The 13,228-nt window shown below is 40.5% G+C and overlaps 1 protein-coding gene across 2 annotated transcripts in view; it reads right to left on the minus strand.

The window, feature by feature from the left end:
* The window catches only part of LOC311494453 (oxysterol-binding protein-related protein 2-like), a 29,039-nt gene extending 21,569 nt beyond the window's left edge, over positions 1-7,470 (minus strand). For both annotated transcript variants that reach the window (XM_084553514.1, XM_084553513.1), the window contains exon 1: positions 7,198-7,470. The gene's annotated coding sequence lies outside the window, so the exon portion shown is untranslated. The remainder of the gene's footprint in view (positions 1-7,197) is intronic.
* Between the last annotated feature and the right edge of the window lie 5,758 nt (positions 7,471-13,228).

The following is a 13,228-nucleotide window of genomic DNA, read 5'->3' on the forward strand; positions in this document are numbered from 1 at the left end:
CATTTCTTGTTACATTAGTAAGACTTGTGAGAACTCACAATGATCAGGCATAACATTATGACCACCTTCCTAATATTGTGTAGGTCTCCCTTGTGCCTCTAAAACATGGAATGGACATGGGCCTTCTGAGGGTGTCCTGTGGTGTCTGGCAACAGAATATTGTTAGTGGGGGCCTTCGGGTCCTATGGGCTGAGGGGAGGGGCCTCTGTGGATCATCCCACAGATACTTGATCAGTTTGGGATCTAGTGAATTTGGAGGCCAGGTCAACACCTTGTGCTGTTCTTCATGTTTTTTTTTAGTTGTTCCTAAAGCGTTTTTGTGTGTGTCTGTGTCAGGCTGCATCCTGCTGGGGATGGCTGCTGCCATCAAGGAGTGTCATTGCTATGGGGTGGGGGTCCCTGGTCTGGTCTAGGTGGGTGCTACATGTCTAAGTAACATCCACATGAATGAATGGCAGGTCCAAACATTTCCCAGCAGAACATTGTATTGTCACAAGATGGTCAATGTGATTTACTTCTTCTGGTCATAAGTGGTCATAATCTTATGACCGATCGATGCATAATTAGGCTAAAAAAATTACAATAACATAAATAATGACTATGCTGGCTAAGCTGTATTTGTGAAATGTTGTATTGTGACTATATAAAGAAGACAAGCAAGATGGGGAACTAGTTCAGAGACATCCTTTTCATTTTCAGTTTCACATTTGAAATCCACACGTTTTCCCCAACACACAGAGGTGGGGTCAAAATACCAAAATCCTTGTTGACCAACACCGTTGCACTTGTCTTCTCATTCAGTTCTACAAAGCAAGGGCTTTAGGTCACAGCTTAAAGATTAAGGTCAGGATGAAGGGAACAGCAGTAGGATGTGAATGCAGCATGAGTGGCAATGGTGGGAACCAGAAGCACAGACAGGCCTCTGTGTTAAAGGGAGTTCAACACAGAGCAGCATTTCGCTAGGGTCTGTGCACTAATTTGTGCAGAAAAGAAAAAGACTACAAAGAGCTGACTAGAAAGAAGAGAACTGCTACGGAGATGGGAGTGTTACAGGGTTGTGTGCTCTATACAAAACTGTACAGATAAATGATGCCAAGTCTGTGTACCAAGCAACTAATGCCTTGCTCTTCAAGTATCTCACCATATAGATCACTGGAACACAGCTTTTGAAGTCAAGTATAGTGAAATGAAAGAAGAAGAGATAATAAATCCACCACCACTGTATACAGAAAACACTGTTCAATGATTGTTTTCAGCTCATACAGCCCACTCTACAACACTGCAGCAGAATGTTTCTACTGTCCGTCAGTGTTAGACTGAGAGTCATGAGGACTGGGAGTGCAGCTGGCCTGATAGACGCCATTTCATAGTGAAACAAAATCCGGAGCAAGAAAAAAAATCATCCTCAATCAAATTATAAGACAGGAAACAATAAAGAAATTGAACAAAGATTTTCAGTCATTAACCGGCCCAAACAAATCCTCTCGACATAGCAGAAAAAGCAAATAGGTGGTTTAAAGTGTATCACAGCAATATTTCAAATCGCTTCAGTGCTATCAGGCTGCTCTTTCAGAACATTATATACTGTAGTATATCATCTGTAATGGGACACATCAGTGCTGCCCAAGAGCAGGGAAATGGAAGTATCACAAGACCAAGAGAGAGTTTAAATGTCAATGCCCACAAACGACTTTTTATTAGAGTACGACCGCGAGTATGAAATCAAATTCACTCGACTTTAATCACAAGACTAACCTTGCCGAGTACATTCACTGACTGGAGCAATTTAGAAAAAGTAAGTGCTAACGTCAACAGCATCCATCCTGGTCTGCAAGAGGACTTGCACCGCTGGCCACATTACCGACTGCTCAGCAGAATGAGGAGAAAAAAGGTAGATCAGCAATGAACAACACTTTATCAGCTTAAATCACACATTGCTGCAGCTGAAACAATGATACAAATGGGACAGAAAAGTCTCATCTTCGAGCATTCACTTTGTATTCACAAACCAAAGAATGCCTTGAGATGACGTCCGACCGTGACGCCACCTCACGTCGCATGTGCCTGGGCCAAAACGTTAAACACACCGCAAAAAACAACGGCACGTACATTCTGCAGCATCAGTTTATTCATTGTAGATGATCATGTTGTCGTGGGAATATTTGAATGTTCATACTAGATAAAGATGTACAAAGAGAAGCGCCTTCTGTGTGCCCTTTGAATATCGTTTAGTTCGTTTCATCACACGTGTTTCTCTTCTAGTGTAGTGGTCCTCTAAGATGAACAGCCAACCAGAGAAACCACCTGAAAAGCTGCTGTCCGGGGTCCGACTAGCGCCAGTGGTGTGTAATACACACAGTGACAGCCCAACACCACAAAACAACTGTCGACTGTCCGACTGTCTGCATCGTCTGTCTCAAGACTCAGGTGATTAGCTCATCCTCTTCATGTTCCTCCTGCTAAAACTCAGCGTAATACCCTCAGAAAGAAAACACCGTCTCATTCTAAACACAACGCTGAGCATACGGTCCGACACTCACACAAACTGGTTTTCACTGTAGCATGAGTCAGCGCCTTCTAGCAATACCTGCTAAGAAGGAAACCCTGCTGGGGAGAGTTTTGCTTGCACCGTGTGTATAGAAACAAAGCCAGGTCAGCATCTTGCTACTAAACGTCTTTAATGTGCAAACCCTTTACCGCACACATAGTACACTCTGATCCACATACAACACATTCACAAAAGCAAGCTTTGCGATGGTGATCATTCGCAACTGTGCTGGTATGTGACTGGTCTAGCTAGGAAAATCTGGTTTATCTGGGTGTTAACTTCTGCGTTGAGGTGTTCTGGTGGTCCTGCAGCCTTCTCTGTGGGAACAGATTTACCATTTATTTTAGGATTCATTCATTCATTCATCTTCTGTAACCGCTTGTTCCTGTTAAGGTCTGCGGGGCCTGTGGAGCCTATCCCAGCTGTCATCGGGCAATAGGCAGGGTACAACCTGGACAGGTCGCCAGTCTTTATTTTAGGATTTTGCCTGCTAAATCTCTGAGACCTAGGATCAGTTGCACATAGTCACAACACAATACACTTTCATTTTATAGAGTATCCATGATGACAGATGTTTACATTCTTTCAGTGTTTTTGCTAGACAAAATACTTGTGTAGTGTTACTTAAACCCTCATCAGCTTGCTTGTTGACTAGGCTTTGTTGATGTTGTCTTCACGATCAGAGAATAAGGACGGGAAAACAAGAAAGAGAAAACTAAATGCAAACCAAGAACGCCAGTCTCACATGTACCACACGCACATTGTCCCTTCATAGACAAAATAAGATAGCTAAGGCAGACTACATTCAAGTGTAGCTTCATCTGTGGTGCAACTACACAACTTCCACACATGGAAACTGCAAACAATGGGTAATGAGCCATTAGCTAGCTAGTTATCCAAGTTCCCTAGCCTCAGGTCTCTCTCGTTTCAAGCTTGTTGTGCTACCATAGTAGCCCAATTTAGAGTTGCATATTAGGCACACTCCCTTTGTCTTGTCATTTCTTAGAGCATTCCCTCACACCAGAGGTAAATTGTTAAAATTAACTGAGGTGTCACAGCAGGACATTCGCTGCTCTGGATTAAGGAAGAGGAATGTCATGCGTCCAAGCTGAGATGTATATGTACATTTCCACACTTTAGTAGTAGAAGTAGAGGAATGTGCTGACAAAATGCAAAACTGAATACTCTCTAAACAATCAATATCTGAACGGTTGGCTATTCTGGTTCAGCTGCAGTAAGCGATATGATTTCATGTAAAGTACCATGACTGGGACTGTATCTGAACTGGACTCCAACATTACCCCACACCAAGCATTAATTACCACAGACAGGTGTTCTCGCTGAGGATCCTCTGACCTGTATTTAATTTTGTGTAGAGATAATACAGTGCTGATATAGCACACAATCTGACAAATACCTCCAGGAACATAATAACAGAGTGGTACTTCATATAGGGCCGCAATGACTAGGTGGTGTCACAATGTTTACTGACAAAGCCCTAACCCAAATGTTAAAAATTCATTAAACAGGGACCCGAGCGCTTGAGAGACTCCTTTCAACATACTTGTATCGTGTGCTGGGCAGTAAAATGACCAGTAACTCAAAACAGCCAAAACTCCCAAAAGAAGAAGACGACAAAGGAGAACTTACTAATATTGAAACCGCTCCCCGCTGTGGCAGATCTGCTAAATATTTGGACTACATTACATGTACTTCGACCCTGGGAGCCACTGCTGTGTCCTATTATTTGTTTTTTAGAAAAGAACTCTATAAAGACACGATTGATTTACAAGTTGTATGCAATTTGTTTCTGCACATAAAGGCCTATAAAACTAAACAACGTAGATTGCTATTAACGTTACGCTCTCAGCGGATGAAATTAATTTTTAGCAGTGGTTAGCATCACAGCATGAAGGTTCTGGGTTTTAAACTGCTGGCCATCTTTTGGTAAAACCTCAAGTTTCAAATTGGTTCTTCTTTTTTATAGATATCACATGCAACATGGTATGATTATGTTGGAATAAAAATTTAATAGGAAATTTAGTGATTAACCAAAGGATGAACTACCCAGAAAACAGTCAATACATTAATAAAAAAAAAAACTGAAATCCACAGTGACACCACTGAAATAATGGTGCATGATGTGAACCAAAACAAACAAGAAACAAGGTCTGAGATGTCCTTCCTTTTTGCACCCTTCACATTGCTGCATCTGTAGCTGCCTTGTTCCCATAGTTTACTCCTACAGACCAACACACACTCACTATGACTCTGAGCCAATCAAAGCAGAGCAAAACAATACAATGGTTCCTGATTGGCTAGCTTGCATTATCACAAATTATACATACAGTATTGTTTCTTTGTTGCCTGGATGGTTGCCTAGACTAGCTTTAACTCAAACTTTGCCTTATCCCCATGTGGAAACACAGTGCAGATAAAAGACACACAAAAGGAAAGACCAACTGTGACAGACAAGGTCAGCTTATAGGAAATGTTTCACAGAGTACCTGACAATGGGACTGAACTGGTACAATACAACTATTTAGTCATTTATTATGTCAACCTTCCTATGACAGGCAAGCTAAAATGTCAATTTCATGTTCAAAAGCTGTAACTAGACTTCCAAAGTAAGGAGTAGCTCTTGTAACTACTGCTTTTGAGTGTGTTGGTCCAACCACTGCTGCAACATTCCTATCAACAGTGTTGAAACCTGGCTTTTAAGACATGCTTTGCAACGTCTCCTTCCTGTTCCCTTAAATTTAACCACAGAACTTGAAAATACTTATTGCACAACTGAAGCACCGCTTAAGGTGTTGGTAGATTAAACACTTAACGAGGCAACCACTGAATAAACAAACACAGTCTGTCATCTATACATAAATGCATCATGCCTCTAATCTGGTGAGAGGACGGAAGCTCACTGGAACAGAGGGATGCTATCCTTTCCGATGGAGACCATCGCCATAGCAACTTACTACAGGGGTAATTAAGACACCTTAGGGAAGAACATGAACAACAAAATGACAACAAGCGTAATTCCAGAGAGAACTGCCGGGTATCTCATGTAATGTAACTATAAAATCTGCAGATGTCCGTGTCAGTAAACTGTGGACACTTTATTAACAAGAGGGCAGAGTGGAAAAAAAAAACAACTCTAGGTGTCTAAGACTGGGGAAAATGTTGCTAAATATCATTGATATTGTTTTATTTTACGTATAAAAGAAGAAACACGCTATATTATTCAAGTCCGATACAGTTTCCCACACATTTTAGTTAAAATTCAGGTATACTATTTAGGTGTACAATTACAACTTTTATTAAAGCTATTTTCAGTTCATCTGCTGATCAGATAATAAGTGATTCTGGTACAACAAAAACCTGTCACTTCTAAATGTGGACAAACGATAGGTCTCAGTTCAACTTTGTTATACTTAACAAAAACAAAGCATCTGTCATATTGTCAGTTTGACAACAACTATCAAACTGCACTGTTGTTGTGTTTTTTTTTTGATAGATTTATTATACAGTCTTTTGTTACTTAGATTTATATTTATTTATTGTGCTGTGCCTCAGTATTTAGTTTTGTTCCACTTCATGTACCTCACATTTTGGGATGACAATAAACACTGAAACGTTGAAACTATTACCAATTTGTCAACAAAAGTTTAATATTCAACATCAAGTTAAGTGTGTCAATACCTCAGTATCAGTTCCTAATATATGTACCAAAACACTGCGTTTTAGTCCATTCATGGAAAGTTTCAAGTGGTGGTGGATTTATTTTCAACAGACTAGCTGCCTCCTGTGCAACTGCAAACCTTGAGGTCAATGACCTACAGCACACAAGATTTAAAACACAAAGCTTTGTTTAATCTCATGCGAGTCAAATGCAAGTGGTGATGTAGGCAAGAAGTCAAACAAACAGGGGAACAATTCCGGTGATTGCTGAGCGACTGGAGGTCCCTTTAGCCAGCATCCTGCCTCAGATGAGTGAAGAAGCCCACATAAGTGAATGTAAAGGGTTTCACTCAATGCTCTGATGTCGATCTGCATGTGTTTGTGTTCTGGGAAGCTTTATACGTCTCCCTCGCATTTTACACAGGACAGATTATCACTGACAGTCACACAAGGTAGCTTCATGTAACAGCAACATAACAAGTCGACTCCGATGAAAACTAGTCATAAACAAAAGATCACTGGCCAAGTGAGCTGTCTATGGTCAATTAAATCTTCACTGACAACTTAGCAGCGTCGGTGAAACCATCCCAATCACGCACCGAGAACTGTTTGCTTGCTAACATTAGCGCATTCAGTCTGGCAATTGATGTCGCTGCCAAATTAAACCGTAATAAATCCCGTAATAAACAATCTTTTTAAATGAGAACAATTATTTTAAATAGGTACACGGGATAATATGAGCCTTTAACAACACACAAATAGTTGAGAGTCCCAACTCTGACAGGATGTCCAGGAGCATTTGACAGCTAGCGATAACGTTAGCGGGCGGGCTACAAAAAAAAAAAAAAAAAGAGGTGGCTAACTAGCATAGTTAGCATTTCCTTTTGAAGATAAAAGACAAGGCAAATTTTGCGGCATGCAAATCAAAACAAACGAGCACGGAAAGAGCACTTAAATATATACCACCCTACCTCGGCGATGCGTGCAGGACAAATATTTCGCGAGTCCACAGAGATGAGCAGGAATGTACTGTGTAGCGTTGGCTTGACACAGGGGCGGAAGTCGCTGGCAGTGGGGGCGTCGTTAGATGAATGACAGACGTGATCCGCAGCCAATCAGATTCAACGCACAGAATATTCGACCAATAGCAATGCAGATTGAATTGCGGATCATAAAACAAATGAGAAAACAGACTACATGCAAATTTCTTGGGGGTTGTTTGTTTACTATTTTATGGGTCTCTGTAATCTGTAATAGTGAATGTTTTTATTATTAATTGCAAAAAATATACACTTGTCTTACACGTAACTATCATTATAACTATCATAACAAATACAAAGTTGAGAAACTTAAGAAAAAATTTGGATTCATTTATTGCAAATACTTACAATTTTGTATTTTCTTGCAACGATTTTAATGATGGTATTGTATCATTTGTGGGGTCATCATAGTGTCAGGGTGACTGGTTAACAAATGTGGCAACTAAAAACCACACCTTGAAAGGTGCAGCGTTTCATTATCTCTTTAAGACGATTAACTGAGCATGAGGAGAATGATTGGAATTTATGTCACTGTGTGGTTTTGTGAATGTTACTTGTCAATAAATATTGACAGTAATCATAATTATTATGAAAATGGTAGTGATCTGGAGGTTGTAAATGGATGAAGAAAAACGGTTATGTTGAAGATTACATTAAATGTTTTTCATTTTTACGTCTTAATCAGATCATTGCGTTTGATTATGTTTTTTGTGCCTCTTTGCACACTTGTTTGACTTTGCCACAGAAACTGTTGCCTTATGCAACCTCACTGTGTTTCTTGAGGCATAACATTGTGCCATTTGAATAGCTGGTGTTCATTTCAGCACCTGTTTATAAGACATCAGCGGAGCAGGGGAGTGTATTATCTCTCATCAATAATGGAGCTAGTCAGTCACTGATATGGTTGATACAGCCTGCAGCCTGCTTAGAGAAGAACACAGGTGTGACAAAGATTCGGGCACATGGTGTACACTGATGGTATCTCCAGTTGGATCACAGAGGAGATTATTGGTCCTTTTGTGTTTAACAAAGATTATCCAGTTGCTTGCATGAATATTTTCTGACAGATCATAGATCTTTAGATCAAAAATCATCAGTCCTCAGAACATGATATATTTCTGGTCTGGTTGTTAACAATAAAGAAGAGTAGCTGGATTGTGGTAGCATGAGGAGTTAGTCGTCATCTTAACTGAATACTGAAACAATATCTACAGAAAACACACAAGTTATCAAGTGTAAGACAGCCTAGAGTATTTCACATTTGATCCCACATGAAGCACAACAGTGATGTAGCACTAGAGAAAAAGTATTTTTTTAGTACATTCAGGACTTGACACAAAAAAAGTGTAATCTTTCACAATGATTTGCTGTTAGGAAGCATCAGACAGACCAGCAGTGTGCGTTACATAACAGCCACGATGGTGCGATGAGGAGAAAGAAAGGAGAACAGAGAACAGGGTCAGAAAGTGCAGGAGAGGAGGAGGAGGGGAGCAGAGGAGTAAATGGTTTCTATTCAGGCTCAGAGTTGGACACAGAGTCCTGCCAGTACACAATCACACACAGTCGTGTACTGTACATACAGATGCTAACACCACAAAACACAAAATGTGGAATTTGTCAAATGTGGCCCTGTACATGTGCAAATTATTATTCCACAACTAAACTGAGGGTCAGCATCATTTCTGCAAGTCACGTCATGCTCTAGTGAGTTCCAACTTTTAATAGAGTTATAAAAGAGAATTAAGAAGAGAAGTAAAAATGTCCTCTTGTTTAATTTTCATCATCAGATAAAAGCAGCCTGTTAAACAGATGATAGATGATTGCTCCTAAATCCAGAATCATTTGAAAAGTTTACTTCCTGTTTGGTGTGCCAGATTTCCTCTTAACATAAAATCAATTTCAGTCAAGCAAATAATGTTAGGTTTATCATACAATACATGATTTTTTTTCAAGATTTTTCTGACTCTGATGTTGTTCCCTTACACAAGGACTCTTACGGTGCTCACCACTAGATGGAGGTAGCACATAGTTTAAGTTTTCTCTCCTGTGGCCAGCACATAAATGTCCCATAGCAATTTAGAGCCAAATTTGCATAACATTTCAACAATGAGGACATTTGAAGTTAAAATCATAATGACATTCACAGTGTGGCTCATCTTCCAGTTGTGAATAATGATATTTGAACATACTGCACACATTCGAGGCTCCCCAGGCGAGATCTGCAGTCAGCAGGAGGTCTGTGTTTTGATATCATCATATATAGGACAAACCCTGCAGGGTGGGAGAAGTTATTCCATGTAAAGCAGGTCACATGAGACTCATTTTACTTGCAGGAGACAAATTACGACTTCAACTCTCTGTTGAGGCCATTGGCCAACAACATTGCTTCTGAAGCAGTAGCTTCAGTCTCTGAGGGAGGATCCACTCCTGCAGCACTGTGATAAAACATGTAAAAATTATTATATTGAGAACGTACTTAAATTAAAAAATGTGCCAAATGAACAATGTACAGCATGTCTCATTGTGTCGGCAGGCACAATGTAGCAGTAACGCTGCGGTTTCAGCTCATCTTCATAACCAGCAACACATACGACTGCTTTCCAATTACTGGACTGAAGCTAACATGCAAGGACAGCAATTCTGGAATCATCTTTTCTTCCTCTCAGCAAAGTGGACGAGGAATCATGCACTCTATTTCCACACGTCAGTGATATATCTGTGGTATACTGGGTTGTTTTTCACCCACAATTAGTGAAATATGTTCATTGTTAAGAAGTGCTTGGTGGTTGGTCAGCTGGGTCACCACCCTCTGGTCAAGTGTGGGGGTGTGGGGGTTGTGTGAGGACTTGTGTGGTGTTCATCATGTCCCTGGTGGCCTGATTGTCTGAGTGACTGGCATGAAGTAAGGAAGCAAGTCATGAAAAAATAAATGCTGCTGGATGTTTTAGTTTCTTTTACATTTGTTACACTTAACCTTTGTCCACACCACAAGGAGACCCAGAGAAATTATAAATGCACATTACATGCTTGCCCAGTCTGTCAAAATACATATAATGTGTGTGTGTGTGTGTGTGTGTCGTCTTGTACAGCTATCTTTCTGAGGACCAGTTTGAGTTTTACACCACTGGAGTGAGGAAACTTCTTTACCGAGCCTTAACTTCTTTATAAGACTGTTTGAGGGTTATGACTCGGTTTTAGGGTAAAGGTGAGTGTGTGCGAGTGTGTACAAAGAAACAATTGCATATTGACTATATTTATGGCTACGATCTCAGATCTGCTTTTTAGAATGGAAGTTTTGTCAGGTTCAGTTAAAGATGTGAGAAAAGAAATCACACAAAAACGCTTTAGGAACTACTCCAAAAACTCGAAAAACAGCACACGGTGTTGACCTGGCCTCCAAATTCACTAGATCCCAAGTTAAAATCTAGCAGGACAAGCATAGAGATAAAAGAGTCTTTATTTGTCATTATATTATACGTATCATATAACGAGATTGCATGGTCAGACATGGAGGGTTGGTCCTGAGCCGCTGCACTCACGCACGCTGCCACTGTGGGCTAACCTGCCTAACACCTAGCATGTTTTGATGATGGGAGGAAACCGGAGTGCCCGGAGAAAACCCACGCAGACACGAGGAGAACATGCAAACTCCACACAGAAAGGCCTCCGCCCCGGGGATTCGAACCAGCGACCTGCTTACTGTGAGGCACCAACGCTACCCACTGTGCCACCGTGCGACAGGGCCATTGCCAATTATTGTCTGATTGGTAATTTTAACCAGAGCTGTTTCTGTACTATGATGAACTCTAAAACCTGATTGGAACTCTTCAAACAAACCATTCCTGTTTAAATGGTCACACAACTAGCACCAACTTTTTCTAGAATTTTAGAAATAAAAGAAAGGTTTGAAATTAGTCTACAGTTGGCTAAAACATCTGGGTCTAGAGTGGGTTTCTAGTAAGGGTTTAGTTACAGCAATCTTAAAAGACTGAGGCACATATCCTGTTAATAATGATACATTTATCTGGTTTAACATGGAGGTGGTAATTAGTGGAAAAACCTCACTGAGGTTGGGATGGGATCTAGAAGACAAGTTAATGGTTTGGATGCTGTAATTGTTGAAGTATCTGATCAAGTATCTGTGGGATGGCCCCTCCACTCAACCCATAGGACCCAAAGGCCCCCACTAACAACATTCTGTTGCCAGACACCACAGGACACCCTCAGAAGGCCCATGTCCATTCTCTGATGGTCACAACTGTTTTAGAGGCACAAGGGAGACCTACACAATATTAGGAAGGTGGTCATAATGTTATGCCTGATCCGAATATATATCTATACTCATAGTGTTGTTCATCATTCAAAAATCTAAGGTAGGGCTCACTTGAAATAAAAATATTGAAACCACTGTTAGCACAGCTGGCACGCTGCATTAGCTGCTGTGGGTGAATTCATTTAACTGAGCTGCACTAATGTTGGCCTGGCTACACATATACAGTAATAACCCTACATGGTTCACGGAATTCCATAAAATATAAATCGAGTCTGTGCACTAATGTTTGTGAACAAATAATGAGTAGAAAAATCCTCATGAAAGTAGGCCTAATTAATGTCACTTGGCATTTTACAACAAACTACCAGCAAGAGGCTGATTGCATTAATATTGTAGGGACGACTTTAATGCTGCAGAAATGAAATACTTCTCTTCATGAATTGGCTGAACACTCACTACCTTGTGTTATTAGCAGAATAGTAAGACAAGTAGGGGGCCACCCATGTGAGGGCCAATATGGGTGCTGTTTGTGCTCTGCTTAATTATTCAATGAATGCCTTTTACATCCACCACAGGATGGCCTGTTCATTAATGATTCAAATATTCATTCTACTATGCCAAATTGCAATTTCCATCTTGAATCGGATCCTTAATATAAGTGCAGAATTACAATGTGCAGAATGGCAACACAAAAAAGCCTAAAGGACAGTGACACGGACCATTCACTTCACAGCAGGAAAGCTGTAGTGGAAATTTTCTAAGTACTGACTATCATAACAAAATATTGATGAAATGAATGAGTTTTGTGGCAGATAATGTGTTATTTAGAAGCTGTGTTTCGGTGCCAAATTCACTCCCGTAGTGGAAAAATTCTTAAGTGCTGACTGTCATGCTTTTGCTCACACAAGACAAAACATATCTGCAGCTGCTCAGCCGTCTCTGTGAGAACTTTCTCAAGGTCCCACTGTTGTTGAGCAAACTAATAGAGATAAAACATCGTACGAGAGGAACAAGAACCAATGAGCAGAAAGTAATTGTACAACGCCTTGTTTCAAATATAAAAACTGTCTGCAAAACTAAAACTGCAGAAGAGAATCTGCGGAGTTTTCACAGATGATTCTTTCCCCTTTATGAACGGTATACCTTTGTTTTTTGCAATAAAACTCACAAAGACAAAACCTTTGTTTTGAGATCTTTTTATTCAAAGTAAGGGAAAAAAATCTGATCATCCAGGACTCGGACAATTGACGATCCTGCCTCAACCCTGACAGCTTAAAGGTCGAGAGGGCCGACTGCGTGGACCACGGCTGTCACCTCGGAATCCAACGAACCAACAGACCTCCAAAATAAACGGTAAAGACATTCTGATCTCCTAAAATTCAGTCAAAGGCTGGCTGTTGTGTGTTTTGTTGAAAATTCAAAGACACATATTTTTTTACAAAGGGTAAAAGAAATACAAAACAGTTAAATTCGGCTTGTGAGTCCGGTTTGTCCTGTTCTTACGTTCCAAACTTACTTAAAAAGGACTCCCCTTTGAGGACTCGCCAGGTCCGGTAAAGAGTCGATAGTAAAAATCCGGGGTATCAACCTGGAGAAACCCAGAGAAAATAAGTAAGTAAGAAAAAAAGGAGTCCAGGGAACTCGCCAGGTCCGGTAAAGAGCTTGGGTAACTCTTAAAATCCGTGGTAC

Source organism: Chelon labrosus, assembly GCF_963514085.1.
Source record: "Chelon labrosus genome assembly, chromosome: 10".
Lineage (NCBI taxonomy): Eukaryota > Metazoa > Chordata > Actinopteri > Mugiliformes > Mugilidae > Chelon > Chelon labrosus.